The sequence below is a fragment of the Dendrobates tinctorius genome, unplaced genomic scaffold (assembly GCF_039654945.1).
Source record: "Dendrobates tinctorius isolate UK_male_01 unplaced genomic scaffold, ASM3965494v1 ptg000115l, whole genome shotgun sequence".
Classification (NCBI taxonomy): domain Eukaryota; kingdom Metazoa; phylum Chordata; class Amphibia; order Anura; family Dendrobatidae; genus Dendrobates; species Dendrobates tinctorius.
In genome coordinates this window covers 861,088-875,211 of record NW_027361783.1, presented here as the reverse complement: position 1 = coordinate 875,211, position 14,124 = coordinate 861,088, and positions in this window count along the sequence as shown.

Below are 14,124 nucleotides of genomic sequence, written 5' to 3'. Positions count from 1 at the left end.
ACCCAAATAGTTGTATTCCCACACATATGGGGTATCAGTGTACTCAGGAGAAATTGCACAACAAATTTTGGGGTGTGTTGTCTCCTGTTACCCTTGTGAAAATAAAAAATTGGGGCTAAAAGTACATTTTTGTGGGTAAAATGTGATTTTGTTTATTTTCACAGCTCTTAAGTTATAAATATCTGTGAAACACCTGGGGGTTCAATGTGCTCACCATACATCTAGATACATTCATTAAGAGGTCTAGTTTCCAAAATGGGGTCAATTGTGTGGGGTTTCCACTGTTTAAGCACATCAGGGGCTCTCCAAATGCGAAATGGTGTTCGCTCTTAATTCCAGCCATTTTTGTGTTCAAAAGGTAAAACAGTGCTACATCCCCTCCGAGACCTGCAGTGTGCCCAAACAGTACATTTCCTCCACATATGGAGCATCAGCATACTCAGGAAATATTGGACAACAAAGTTTAGGGTCCATTTTCATCTGTTATCCTTGCAAATATAGCAAGTTTGGAGCTAAAGAAAAATTTTTGTGAAAAAACTTAATTGTTTTTTTTTCCTTTCACATTGCTTTAGTTCCGCTGAAGCACCGGAAGGGTTAATAAACTTGTTGAATGCAGTTTTGAATATTTAGGTACTTTCTGTCATATAGGCCCCCCAAAGTCACTTCAAATGTGATGTGGTCCCTAAAAAAATGGTTTTGTAAATTTTGTTGGAAAAATTAGAAATTGTTTTAAAAATTATGCAGATGTAAATTATACATATGGGAAATACTATTTATTAACTATTTTGTGCAACATAACTTTCTGATTTAAGGGCATAAGAATTAAAAGTTTGAAAATCGCAAAATTTTCTGCCAGTTTCTGATATTTTCACAAATAAACACAAGTCATATTGAACAAATGTTACAAGTATTATGAAGTACAACATGTCACGAGAAAACAATCTCCGAATCAGTGGGATCCATTGAAGCGTTCTGGAGTTATTATTACCATATAGAGTGACACTGGTCAGATTTTAAAAAAATCTGGCTGGTCATTAATAAGGTCAAATTGTCTTGGTCACTAAGGGGTTAGGGTTCATTCAAACAAACTTATTTTTGGCCTGTGTACCGTGAAATATGAATCTATCTGCTGTGAAAAAACTACAGCATGCTTTACTCTGGTCTGTTTTACAAGCCAGACTGCTCCATATAAATAGCAAAGTGGGTATGTGATGCCCCTGAGGGTTCAGTCGCCACAGAGGTACTGGACCTCCTCCTGAGGTGTGGTACCCCACTATCCAGGTAAGCTGGAGACGCCTCACCACACTCCAACACCTGCACCCACCACAGACACTTTAGAATAGCGGAGCACCCTGTAAGTTAGCTGCTTTGGTTCACGAAGGGTGCTGGGGAAGCGGGTGGAGCTTGGACTGCACAAGAGAGGGAAGGAGGTTAGGAAGGGGTCAGTTGGTGAGAGAAGATCCCCAGAGAGGGATGGAGCGGAAGCAAGTGCCGCAGCAGACTGTTGTGAGTCAGAACTGTTGGCACGGGAAAGAGCAAGAGAAAGCCTGATTCTTCAGAAGGGAGATAGATTAGTACGGAACGTGGGGAGAAGAGAACTGAGGACAAGGGTGAGAGCAGAGCCCTTCCTTAAGTTAAAGCGCATGCTTCAGAGTCCGGTATCCGAAGTTGTAAGGATGCTGATGGTCCTGCAGCAGAAACCAGAGGAATAGAAGTTGTCACCACTTTATTCCCACCTAAGACTCGGGGGCACAATAGCAACGTGTTTGAGCCGGGACCTGATAGTAGGAAGTCCCCGAAGCGGGCTACAGCTGTCTGCCGTACGAGTGGAGTTCCAAGTAACATCTGGAAAGAGGAACTTGAGTTTAATTGACAACTATAAGTACTTCAGTTTAGGCGCTAGTGAGGAGACGTTCAGGAAAGGCATATGTTGGAGGAGTGCTGGAAAGGTGTACTCTATCTTGCGTGGGAGTTGGCTGAGCCCCTGACCTGGAGGACGCGGCACCGAAGCGGGCATCTGTGTGCACCAGACTGTGAGTAAAGTCTTGGAACTACATCCCACTGTGTCCTCCGCTTTCTTCCTGCGCCACGTTCCCCGCACTGCTGCATCTTTCGCTCTACACTACCTCACCAACTACCAACTCTCTTCATCTGCCCTGGGACTACAGCTCTACCTGTGGAGAGCTTTAACATCATAGCTGCACCACAACATCTGACCCAGAGAAGCAACCCTGCAGCGCTGGTCAAACTGACCAGGAACCACAGGTGGCGTCACGAATCATCTCAATAACTTCATCCCTATCACTCTACCCCTTTTACGTTGACTGCCTGAGGCCACGGACCGGGTCCCTGCCACTGTGACATCTCCCATTGAAATCAATGGGCCCGGCACCGAGTACCCCACGGCCTCTGGGGGCGAGTCAGGTACATGCACCCATCCACTATGTGGACAAACAGAGTGAGCTGCACACAGAGCCAGTCAATTTCTAAATTTGCGGACGTAAATGGCACAAGTTTTAGAATGGGTATACCATAAAAAAGATCAGTAGATACACTCGCTACAGAATAACCCTCTAAGGACCAGTCATAACTCTTTAATAACTACTTATTTGTTATTGGTCAGAGTTAGAAATGAGCGAATTTGTTCGGATGCGGTTCTAAATACAATCGGAATCAAATATTGTTTTTGCAATATTCGTCGAACACAGCCTAACGTTATTAGAGTCAATGGGAGTAGAAATTACCATATATTTTCGGAACGGATCATAAGACAAACATTTGGCATGAATAGTGTTCCAATATGGCAAGAATATGTCAAAATCAGTTTCGGGAACAAATTCGCTCATCTCTAGTCACAATATGAGTATAACTTCTTGAATGTCTTTATACAGATTGTGACCATCTCTCAGAATGCAATGTGGCTCACAAGGTAAAAAAAAAAGTTTGGGGTTACTGATCTAGTGATAGAGAATGCATAACTGGTGGAGAAAGGCTGAACTTCAAAGACCTATGTCCCTTTTCATACTATATAACTTTGTAACTACAGTATATCTTGATGACCACTCAAAAAATGAAAGTTACAACACTGAGGACCGTGAAAATGAATACCAAGCAACAAAGAGAAAGGTCCTCCAATACGAGTAAAAAATATATTTTTATTCAGACATATAATACAGAATAAAATAGAGACGGCAAACCATACTTGAAATGAAATAGGGAAAAAACACAGCCACTGGGTAAACAGCAATCATTCCTATATCATAATAGAGAATAAGATGTAATCTCCATATAAATATATAGCTGGTAAAAAGATGATTATGTGAAACAAATCACAGAGCACATGGAAGCAATAATTTCATGACAAAATATATAAAGTGCAGCTGAAAAAGTATTCCATATATCAAAAAGAGTATTTAAGTATTTATGCTGATTGAAGGCATATACAGGTTTTAAACTCAGGCATTGCTGGTTTCTCACATTTAGTCTCTCTCCATATAGAAAATAAACCCATATAGGTCCAAAAATGTTGTACAAATATTACAAATTTAAGGAGAAGGACAAATTGTAGAGAAATAAACCTCATGGCTCTAATGACACTACATTTGCATAAAGAATTTACCAGAGAAAGTTTTTCTATTATGATATAGGAATGATTGCTGTTTACCCAGTGGCTGTGTTTTTTTGCTATTTCATTTCAAGTATGGTTTGCCATCTCTGTTTTATTCTGTATTATATGTCTGAATAAAAATATATTTTTTACTCGTATTGGAGGACCTTTCTCTTTGTTGCTTGGTATACAGTATATCTTGTTAGAAATGTGGTCCAGTACATTTTGAGAAGTCTCACTAACATACATAGGAACGTGACCACATAGACTATAAATGAAGATTTACAAGTAAAAAATCCACAAATGGGGTAAACCTTGGAGTAATATATTTTGTCAAGTTTTGAGACACTGCTGCACTAGTAGCATTGTGTCCTGCTGATGGTTGTGGAACCACTGTGCCTTGGACCTGGAAGAGTTTGGAGGGGTGTAACTAAGTGACCACCTGGTGCTTCGCTAGAGTCCCTGAAGGTGTGGATAGACTTGAGCTGCAGGTGGACACCAGGTACCACTCCAGGACAGACACCGGAGCTGGAGCAGCTGACCCCAAAGGGCAGGGATAAACTCTCAGCGTCAGACTGGCCTGGAACTGATTGACAGAATCGATGGATGCAGTCCGGCTGGTTGACAGGACGGGTACCAGACTTGGTAGACATGGCAGGTTCTGGAAGGCAGGGCAGACTAAAGATGGGAACAAGATTGATCAAGATAAGGTACAGGCAGGAAAGGTACAAGGTCAGGTTCAGACAGGATGGACAGAGTCACGTTTAGGTAGAACAAATAAAGGAACCTTACACTTAAGTAGGAAGTGTACACACTAAACACTAATGTTGCTTTGACACCTCCCTACAGGGGAGGGTACCTTAAGAACTTGGTGTCTCTTAGCTATTGACTGGGGACATTTTCTCAATTGCGCGCTCCCCCTTTAAGAAGCGGGGAGAGTATGCACCCTAAGCACACTCTCTAGGGACCTGCACGCCATGCACAGGTCCTGCAAGAAAGAAGCTGTAGCAGGGGCTGGAACAGTGCTGCTATGGCTGTGAGCATGTCGGTGTCCCTGCAAGGAGGAGGGAGGGGGATCGTGCAAGGATGCCGGCGCTGACATTACACATTGTAGGCATATGCCCCATTTAGAAATTCAGAGGAATTGTTGTCTTGGGATTTTATAGAGGGGGGGCCTATGTCTGCATCAACTATATGATCTTTTAGATTAGAGGGTGCCAGAAACAGGATAGCAAAGGTTCCTTAAATTCATAGACTTTAGGATAACCCTTGTGAAGGATAACCCAGTGTCCGGATTGGGCTATTGATCGCAGGCCTGCATTTTTCTAAAGTTGAGGTGACCTTTTTCTTAAAACTTGATTGCCAACTCATTTATTCTTCTTATTTGTGTAGTATCATCTATCGCAATGCATCTAACATGTGTAAAAATTTGATTATTGATTTCGGGTGAAAACTGGTGTCAGTACCTTTAACATACAGCTAAATGAAGAGAATGCCAATTTCATCCTTGATAACCAAGGTATCAAGGAAACATATTGTAAGTATAATGTATATAGCAAATTGAAGTTCAGACCAAATAAAATTCAGAATATTATGAAATTCCTTGGTTCAGTCCTATGAACCTCCCCATTGACAAAACACATCATCAACATTTTTTTTCCATAGATGGACATTATGTTTGAACGAGGAGTTGAGCTATACATATGTTTCTTCAAGAGAAAATGTCCTGAAAAAGGAAAAATGAGATTTGATCACTTACTAAGAATAGTCCATTTAATGTATTTTTATCTACACACTGTCTACAAAATTTGCTCTAGCATATTCCCTTTTTGTAAGTAGATGTGTGACCATGAGCAATGCTATGCTTTTAAAAGAGACCTTGGCTTTCTGGTTGTTGTCTGTTTGATCTCCTTCATTAGTCAACTAACCCAGCAGATAGTAGCATTGGAGTGAAAACAGCAATAGTATTATTAGTATCAGCTGCTTTGGGCCCCAGAGGCAGGAAAAAATGAAATTTTGTTGTGTAGTTCCACTATATATATGAGTTTTCAACAAGAATATCGTAATTTTCTTGCAGCTCAATTTTTAAGCACTTCCGAACCCTCATTGATCGCTTACTTGTCCCTAAGGTTATGTTAAGACATTGCAGATGATCAGTGAATTGTGTGAAAGTTTTGCAACAGTCACATCCATCTGAAACAAACCCATTTGAAAGAATGGAATTGAGGTTAAGTTGCAAAAATTTCTACAACAAATTTGCAGCATGAAAATGCAATGGTGGACACCAACATCCCATACATCCTAGCACTTACATTAATTATGTCTCACACATGTAATCCTAATTGTAAATTAATTTTATGGAAGTTAATTAAAAGAAAGTGTCATGACTCAGGATGGGGTGGTTCTGGCTTAGGGTTAAGATAGTTCACCTCTCTTTGGTTCTGGGGCAGCTATTTAATGCTGGTAGTTCCTGGGTGCAATGTCGGTGATACTTCCATTTACTCAGTTAGAGGTAGCTGACCCAGGTTACTCATCTGTAATCATTGTACCTCTGTGCATGTGTGCTTTGTTGTATATGACCCGGTTTATCCCCTGACTACTGCCTCTGTTTTCTGCTTGGTACCGCTCTGCCCTTCCTGATATTCTGTGACGCCTTGGCTTGTCTCTGATTATTCTTTTGTCTTGCCCCTGGTTACCTCGCTCCCATCTGGCTTCTGACCCTCGGCTCACCTTTTGACTATGCTACTGTTTTGTGCCCTGTATCCTGCATTTCTCGGCTGGCTCTCTGTCCTCACGCATGGTAGCTCTGCCCCCTGTGATCACGTGACTAGCTAGGTTCAGGTCCTGTGCGTACTGAGTGTCTCAGTGCTCAGGTGCTGTGCACACTGCACGCCTCGGTCTCTCCACTCTCTGCGTGCAGGTCTGCGACCCTCATAGCGCCCCCTAGGCTTATCCCCAGTGGCACAGGCAGTGTGTCATTACAGAAAGTATAAAACAATTGCCTTGATACTCTTGCACCAATTTATTAATGCATAGCCTATTAGAATATAAAAACTTTTACCTTCTATTGCAATAAGTCTCTAAGTATACCAGCTTGTATCACAAATACTGCTTCTTTTCCAGTATTTTGGTTGCCATGTAATGCGGACATGCATTGTCACAGTTTACCATTACCCTGCTGGTTCAGGTATCAAAGCACAGTAAAATCTGCCAGACATACACTGTTTGTGATGCCCCAGAGATCATCCTCATCCTGAGAGGTAAAACACTGGCAGGAATGAATGGAGTGCAACATAATCATGTCTTTGTTGTTCTGAACAGTTTTTTAAATGACGACATTCCATTCACAGGTCTCCAGAATGACAGGCATATGGCACGTATAAATAAATGAAAAGGCTGCTGATACAATTACGCTTAAAAGTCTGAACTGTGTATACCTGGTAACATTTGGTATGCTGCTGCAGGTTGTCTGTTCCCTGATCAGTCACCAGATGAAGTCTTCATCAATTTTCATATCAAGCCTTCATTGAGATTCAAAATTTAAAAAAGTTGAAAATGTTGAACAAGTGCATTCAAGATATTCTAGGTCTGTACTTATAACAGCAATGTTTTGCAAGTATAAAATGGAAAAAAATAGTTGTATGATAAAAGTAATATCCTTTACTGAAAACTAAATTGATAGAAAAAAATAAAAATATTTATACAGTATAATGACAACATATTCTGCAGCGCTTTACAATTATAATATATTTGTAAAATGACAAATAATAAAAACAACTGAACAATGGGAAAGTAGAGTGGCCCTTGGCCATAAGAGCTTACACTCTAAAGGCTCCCACACACATTGATATTTGTTATTTCGGACAATGCAACGTGTATAGTGAGTGCTTCACGATGCCAGATAAGTAATGCTGGGGGAAAAGAAGAACTGGGCATTTTAAATTTAAACCCCCAATTCTGTGTTCTCGCAGCATAGAGAGTTGTCTGAGAGTGGCTTACTCTCCTGTCTTTGTACATGTATGTGTATGGGGTAGATAGCTTTCACCAAACCAGATTTTGCACTCCTTTACCAGACACATTGTAAAGAGAGGTCCCATGCAACCTTACAATATGAGAAATAAACAACCTGGAGAGTGTCTCTACATTAGCTAATCCTGACAAAGGAACAAAATGAGGCTACTTGCTGAATCGGTCAAACACCCAAATAACAGTTTTCCCACCAGACAGAGGCAAATCCATGAAGAAATTCATGGACAGAAGATTCCATGGTCTTTCTGGAATTAGCAATGGAGCAAATTCACCGGCCAGCCAGGTTTGACAGACTTTAGCGCGTGTGCAAACTTCACAAGGTGATACAAAACCTTTAATATCATTAAGCATGGATGGCCATTGGCCACCAAACGAGTCAAACAATAGCTTTCTAAGTAGCTCTGACCTAAGCAAGACCGTTCAAGACGGAATCATGAAACTCCTGTAATAGACACAATATTAGAAGCACAAGCACAAATAATTTGGACCCTGGAGTAGCGGAGGGAGCTAACAACCGGACTTTATGAATCTCCACTTCCAACTCTGAAAATAGCATGCCCTGAGGAAGAATGGAGGTTGGAGGTTCTGGAGGAGAAACTGAATGAAGACTTCAAGAAAATGCATCAGCTTTCACATTCTTGGAATCGTTTAGCTGACTCAATGTAAGCTAGATTCTTATGATCAATGTCTACAGTAACTGGATGAACAGCCCCCTCCTAAAAAAGCCTCAATTCCATAAAGGTCAATTTAACATCAAAGTAATTCACGATTCCCAACATGATAATTTCTTTATTCAGACAAGAATTTTAAAAAAATGCACATGAACAAGGTGTAACGTCCCTGCCGGCATCACTGCATGGCTTTCCATCTCCCATCAGGTAGATACACCATCTTACTTACCACTCCAGGCCATGCTGTGAGTTCTGTCCTCTGCCTGCTCCATGCTGTGGGCCTCATATCCTTGCTTGCTGCATACTTCCTGGCTGTATGCTTAGGGGGGGCAGCGTCGGCACTTCCTGAGATTTATAGAGATAGTGAGCATGCCCCTAATTTGGTCCCAGCCTATTTCTAAGAGGTATCAGGTACTTAAGGCATCTCCACCCATAGGGGGATGCCTGAGCAAAAAACTCTGCCAGTCTGTACCTTGCTGCTGAGTTGCCAGGTCCTGTCTTGTTTATAGCCTCTCTGAGCACTGCATACCCAGACCCGTTTCTGTGCTCTTAGTGTCTTGTTTTCCATCTCCCTGAGGGCTGCATACTCAGGCCTGAATCCCATGTCTTGAACTTGTTCCCATGTCCATCCTTGTCTGTACTAAGTCCGTTTCTTGTAACTGTTCGTGTCCTTGTCTGTTTCCTTCCCCACTCAGGTGTGTGTAACCTTGTGTCTACTCCTTCTGCTCTGCTCTTTGCTCCACACCCTACAGCTCTGCTCTTTGTTCTGCACCTTACTGCTTGGCTATGCTCTTTGCAGCTTTACTATGCTCTTTGCTCCACTCCCTGCGGCTCTGCTCTTTGCTCTGCAACCTGTGGCTCTACTCTGCTCTTTGCTGCGCACCCTGCGGCTATAACATAGTAACATAGTTTTGAACGCTGAAGGAAGACCTTATGTCCATCTAGTTCAGCCTATTTTTAGTGCAGCTGTTCTGCATTGTTGATCCTGGGGAAGGCAAAAAACCCACAGAGTAGAGGCCAATTTTCTCCATATGGAAAAAAAATTCCTTCCCCTAAGCTGGGTCAACCATCTACCTATAATATTCTGTTATTCGTAACCTTCTATACTGTTACTCACAAGAAAAGCTTCCATTCCTTTCTTAAATTCATTCAGTGAGTTGGCCATCACCACTTCCTCAAGAAGAGAATTCCAGAGCCTCAGTGCTCTTACCATGAAGAACCCTCTTCTATGCTGGTGCAGAAATTGTCTTTCCTCCAAACGAAGAGAATTCCCCCTTGTTCTTATCACAGTCCTTGGTACAAACAGTTCATTGGAGAGATCTCTGTATTGCCCTCTGATATACTTGTACATATATAGAATCATAGAATCATAGAATCGTAGAGTTGGAAGGGACCTCCTGGGCCATCTGGTCCAACCCCCTGCTCAAAGCAGGATTCGCTAAATCATCCCAGTTAGATGTCTGTCCAGCCTCTGTTTGAAGACTTCCATTGAATGAGAACTCACCACTTCTCGTGGCAGCCTGTTCCACTCATTGATCACTCTAACTGTCAAAAAGTTTTTTCTAATATCTAATCTGTGTCTCCTCCCATTCAGCTTCATCCCATTGCTTCTAGTCTTTCCTTGTGCAAATGAGAATAAAGTTGATCCTTCTACAATGTGACAGCCCTTTAGATATTTGTAGACAGCTATTAAGTCTCCTCTCAGTCTTCTCTTTTGCAAACTAAACATTCCCAAATCCTGCAACCTTTCCTCATAAGACAGGGTTTGCAGACCGGTCACCATTCTGGTCGCTCTTTTCTGAACTTGCTCCAGTTTGTTGATGTCTTTTTTAAAATGTGGTGCCCAAAATTGGACACAATATTCCAGATGAGGTCTGACCAAAGAGGAGTAGAGGGAAATAATTACTTCACGTGATTTAGACTGTATGCTTCTGTTAATACATCCTAGAATTGCATTTGCCTTTTTTGCTGCTGCATCACACTGTTGACTCATATTCAGTCTGTGATCTATTAGTATACCCAAGTCTTTTTCACATGTGCTGTCACTTAGCCCTATTCCTCCCATTATATATATGCTTTTTTCATTTTTATTGCCCAGATGTAGTACTTTGCATTTCTCCCTGTTAAAAACCATTCTGTTAGTTGCTGCCCACTTCTCCAGTTTATTTAAATCTTTTTGAATCCTCTCTCTCTCTTCTCTATATATTAAGTCTCCCCTAAGTCTTCTCTTTTCTACATTAAATAGACCTAATTTTGATAACCTTTCTGGTAATGTAGTGAACCAACTCCATTTATCATTTTAGTAGCCCGCCTTTGAACCCTTTCAAGTTCAGTAATGTCTTTCTTGAGCACCAGCGTCCAAAATTGCACACAATACTCCAAGTGTGGTCTGACGAGTGATTTGTACAGAGGGAGAATTATGTTTTCATCTCGTGTCCCCAGACCTCTTCTAATGCATCCCATGACCTTATTTGCTTTGGTGGCAGCTGCCTGACACTGGGCACTCCAATTTAGCTTCTTATTGACTAAGATGCCTAAGTCTTTTTCCATGTCTGATTTCCCCAGCAGTTTCCCATTTAGTAAGTAATTATAGCATCTGTTTCTCCTTCCCATGTGCATAACCTTATACTTATCTGTGTTAAACCTCATTTGCCATTTTTCAGCCCAATTCTCCAATTTACTCAAATCTGTCTGTAGTTGCAAACTGTCCTCCTTTGTGTTAACTACCTTACATAGTTTTGTATCATCTGCAAATACTGATATTTTACTGTGTAAGCCATCCACTAGATCATTAATAAATATATTAAATAGTAGGGCACCCAATACAGAACCCTGCGGTACACCACTAGTAACCCTGGCCCAATCTGAGTATGCACCATTAATAACCACTCTTTGTTTTCTATCACTAAGCCAGCTACCTACCCATCTACACACATTTTTCCCTAGCCCAAGCTTTCTCATCTTACTTACCAATCTTTTATGTGGGACAGTGTCAAATGCTTTAGAGAAGTCGAGATAAATGACATCCAATGATTCTCCTAGGTCCATTTGAGAGCTTACATCCTCATAGAAGCTGATCAGGTTAGTTTGACAGGAGCGATCCTTCATAAATCCATGTTGATATGGAGTTAAACATTTATTAACATTGAGATATTCCATAATGGTATCCCTTAGAAACCCTTCAAAAATTTTACCCACAACAGATGTTAAGCTTACAGGCCTATAGTTTCCAGGTTCCCTTTTACACCCCTTTTTGAATATTGGTACCACATTTGCTTGCCGCCAATCAAAAGGAACAGACCCTGTTTCTATAGAGTCTTTAAATATAAGGAATAGAGGCCTGTCTATCACATTACTTAACTCCCTTAATACCCGAGGGTGAATGCCATCAGGGCCTGGTGATTTGTCAATTTTAATCTTACTAAGGCGGTTCTGCACTTCCTTCTGGGTTAGGCAGGTAATACTTAATGGGGAGTTTACATTATCACTGCATTTCCCCTGGCAAATCCTTTTCCTGTGTGAACACTGTTGACAAAAAAGTATTTAAAACATTTGCTTTTCCCACATCGCTCTCTATGATTTCACCCTCATTGTTCTTTAAAGGGCCGACACCATCAATCTTAATCTTTTACTGTATATATAATTAAAGAATAGTTTGGGGTTTGCTTTACTTTCCTTAGCAATGAGTCTCTCAGTTTCCACTTTTGCTAAATGTATTTGTTTTTTACACATTTTATTTTTTTCTCTACAACTTTTTAATGCTTCTTCATTGCCTTCTTGTTTTAGCTTCTTAAATGCCTTGTTCTTGTTATTTATTGCCCTTTTTACATCCTTATTTAGCCACATTGGTGTTCTCCTGTTCCTAGCCCTTTTATTTCTGTACGGTATGGCTAGCTCGCAGTGGGTGTGTAAAACTGATTTAAATATTTCCCATTTATTTTCTGTGCTCCTATTTTTGAGGACATTGTCCCAATCAATTCGGCGAAGGTCCTCTCTAAGCTGATCAAACTTTGCTTTCCTGAAATTCAGCATTTTCGTAACCCCCTTCCAGGGCACCTTACTGAAGGACAAGTGGAATTATATTATATTGTGGTCACTGTTCCCTAGGTGCCCATCGACTCGTACTTCTGCTATTCTATCTGGCCTGTTGCTTAAAATTAAGTCCAGAAGGGCTGTCCCTCTAGTTGGGCCCTGCACAAGTTGTGACAGATAATTATCCTTGGTTACTGGCTATGCTCTGCTCTCTGCGCCACACCCTGCGGCTCTGTTCTGATCTTTGCTCTGCACCTTGCGGTTGTGCTCTGCCCCCTTCTGCACCATGTGGTTCTGCTCTGCTCCCGTTCCGCACCTTGTTGTTCTGCTGTTCTCCAGTCCCGTGACCAGCGGGTAGTTGTCCTTCTAGTCTAAACTGGTTCCTAACATTCCTCTCCATCAGGTCTGAACTGGGTCTCAACATTCTCTGTTCCTCCAGTCTAAATTGGTTTCTACCTGTCTCTTCTCCTACCCATGCCCGCTTGCCTGCCAGAGTGCCAGCCATGTCAGCCATTCCAGCCGTGCCCGCCTGCCTGTCAGAGTGCCAGCCATGTCCACCTGCCTGCCACAGTGCCAGCCTTGTCCGCCAGAGTACCAGTCATGCCCTTCTGTACTTACCTGCATCTGTCATTAGTGTTCTGTCTCCAGTAGGATCACCTGCTACAGCCAGACGCTGCCCTGGAGTGGTACCTGGCAGCTACTTGCCGCACAAGTCTAACCTCACCATCAGAGGCTCTAGTGAACACCAAGGTAGCTGCTTAGTCATGCCTCTCCAGGGTACTCTGGTTTGTGGCACAGTAAGACCACAATCCTTGCTTACGCCACCCAGTCAGGGCATGAGTGTTACAGTAGGTTGTGCAGAGATTTGGACCTCTGCCATAAAACGGTCCTTACAATGACCTCAGAAGCATCCACCTCCACGATGAAAGGCTCATAGAGGTAGGGCTGAATTGGAAAAGGTAGAGGCATAAAACACACTTTTAATCTTTCAAAAGCCCTAATAGCATTTGCGGACCAAAAATTGAGATCCACCCCATTACGTGTTAGGTCAGTACTCAGATAACACCTGTGCATGTTATCTGAGCATGCACAGGTGCTATCCAGGTATCTTGGGCGTGCTCAAATAATATGTGCATGCCCTTATCATCTCCCGGCTTGACTACTGCAACCTCCTGCTCTGTGGCCTCCCCTGTAACACTCTCGCGCCCCTCCAATCTATCCTAAACTCTGCTGCCTGACAAATCCACCTATCCCCCTCTATTCCCCAGCCTCTCCTCTCTGTCAATCCCTTAATTGGTTCCCCATTACCCAGAGACTCCAGTTCAAAACCATAAGCATGGCATACATGGCATTAGTCCAAACTCCTTGAGAAGCATGTCCATGTTCAACTTTCCTCCCACCTCTCATTTAACTCTCTCCTGGACAACCTCCAATCTGGCTTCCACCCCCACCACTCCACCAAAACAGCCCTGACCAAAATTACTAATGACTTACTCACAGCCAAAGCTACCAGACAGTTCTCATCCTCCTCCTTCTCGACCTGTCCTCTGCCTTCGACACAGTCGACCACTGCCTACTGCTACAGATTCTTTCTTCCCTTGGCATCAAAGACCTCGCCCTGTCCTGGATCGCCTCTTACCTTTCTGACCACACATTTAGCATTTCCCACTCCCACACTACCTCCTCATCCCACCCTCTCTCTGTTGGAGTCCCTCAAGGCTCTGTCCTGGGACCCCTACTTTTTTCTATCTATACCCTTGGCCTAGGACAACTCATAAAGTCTCA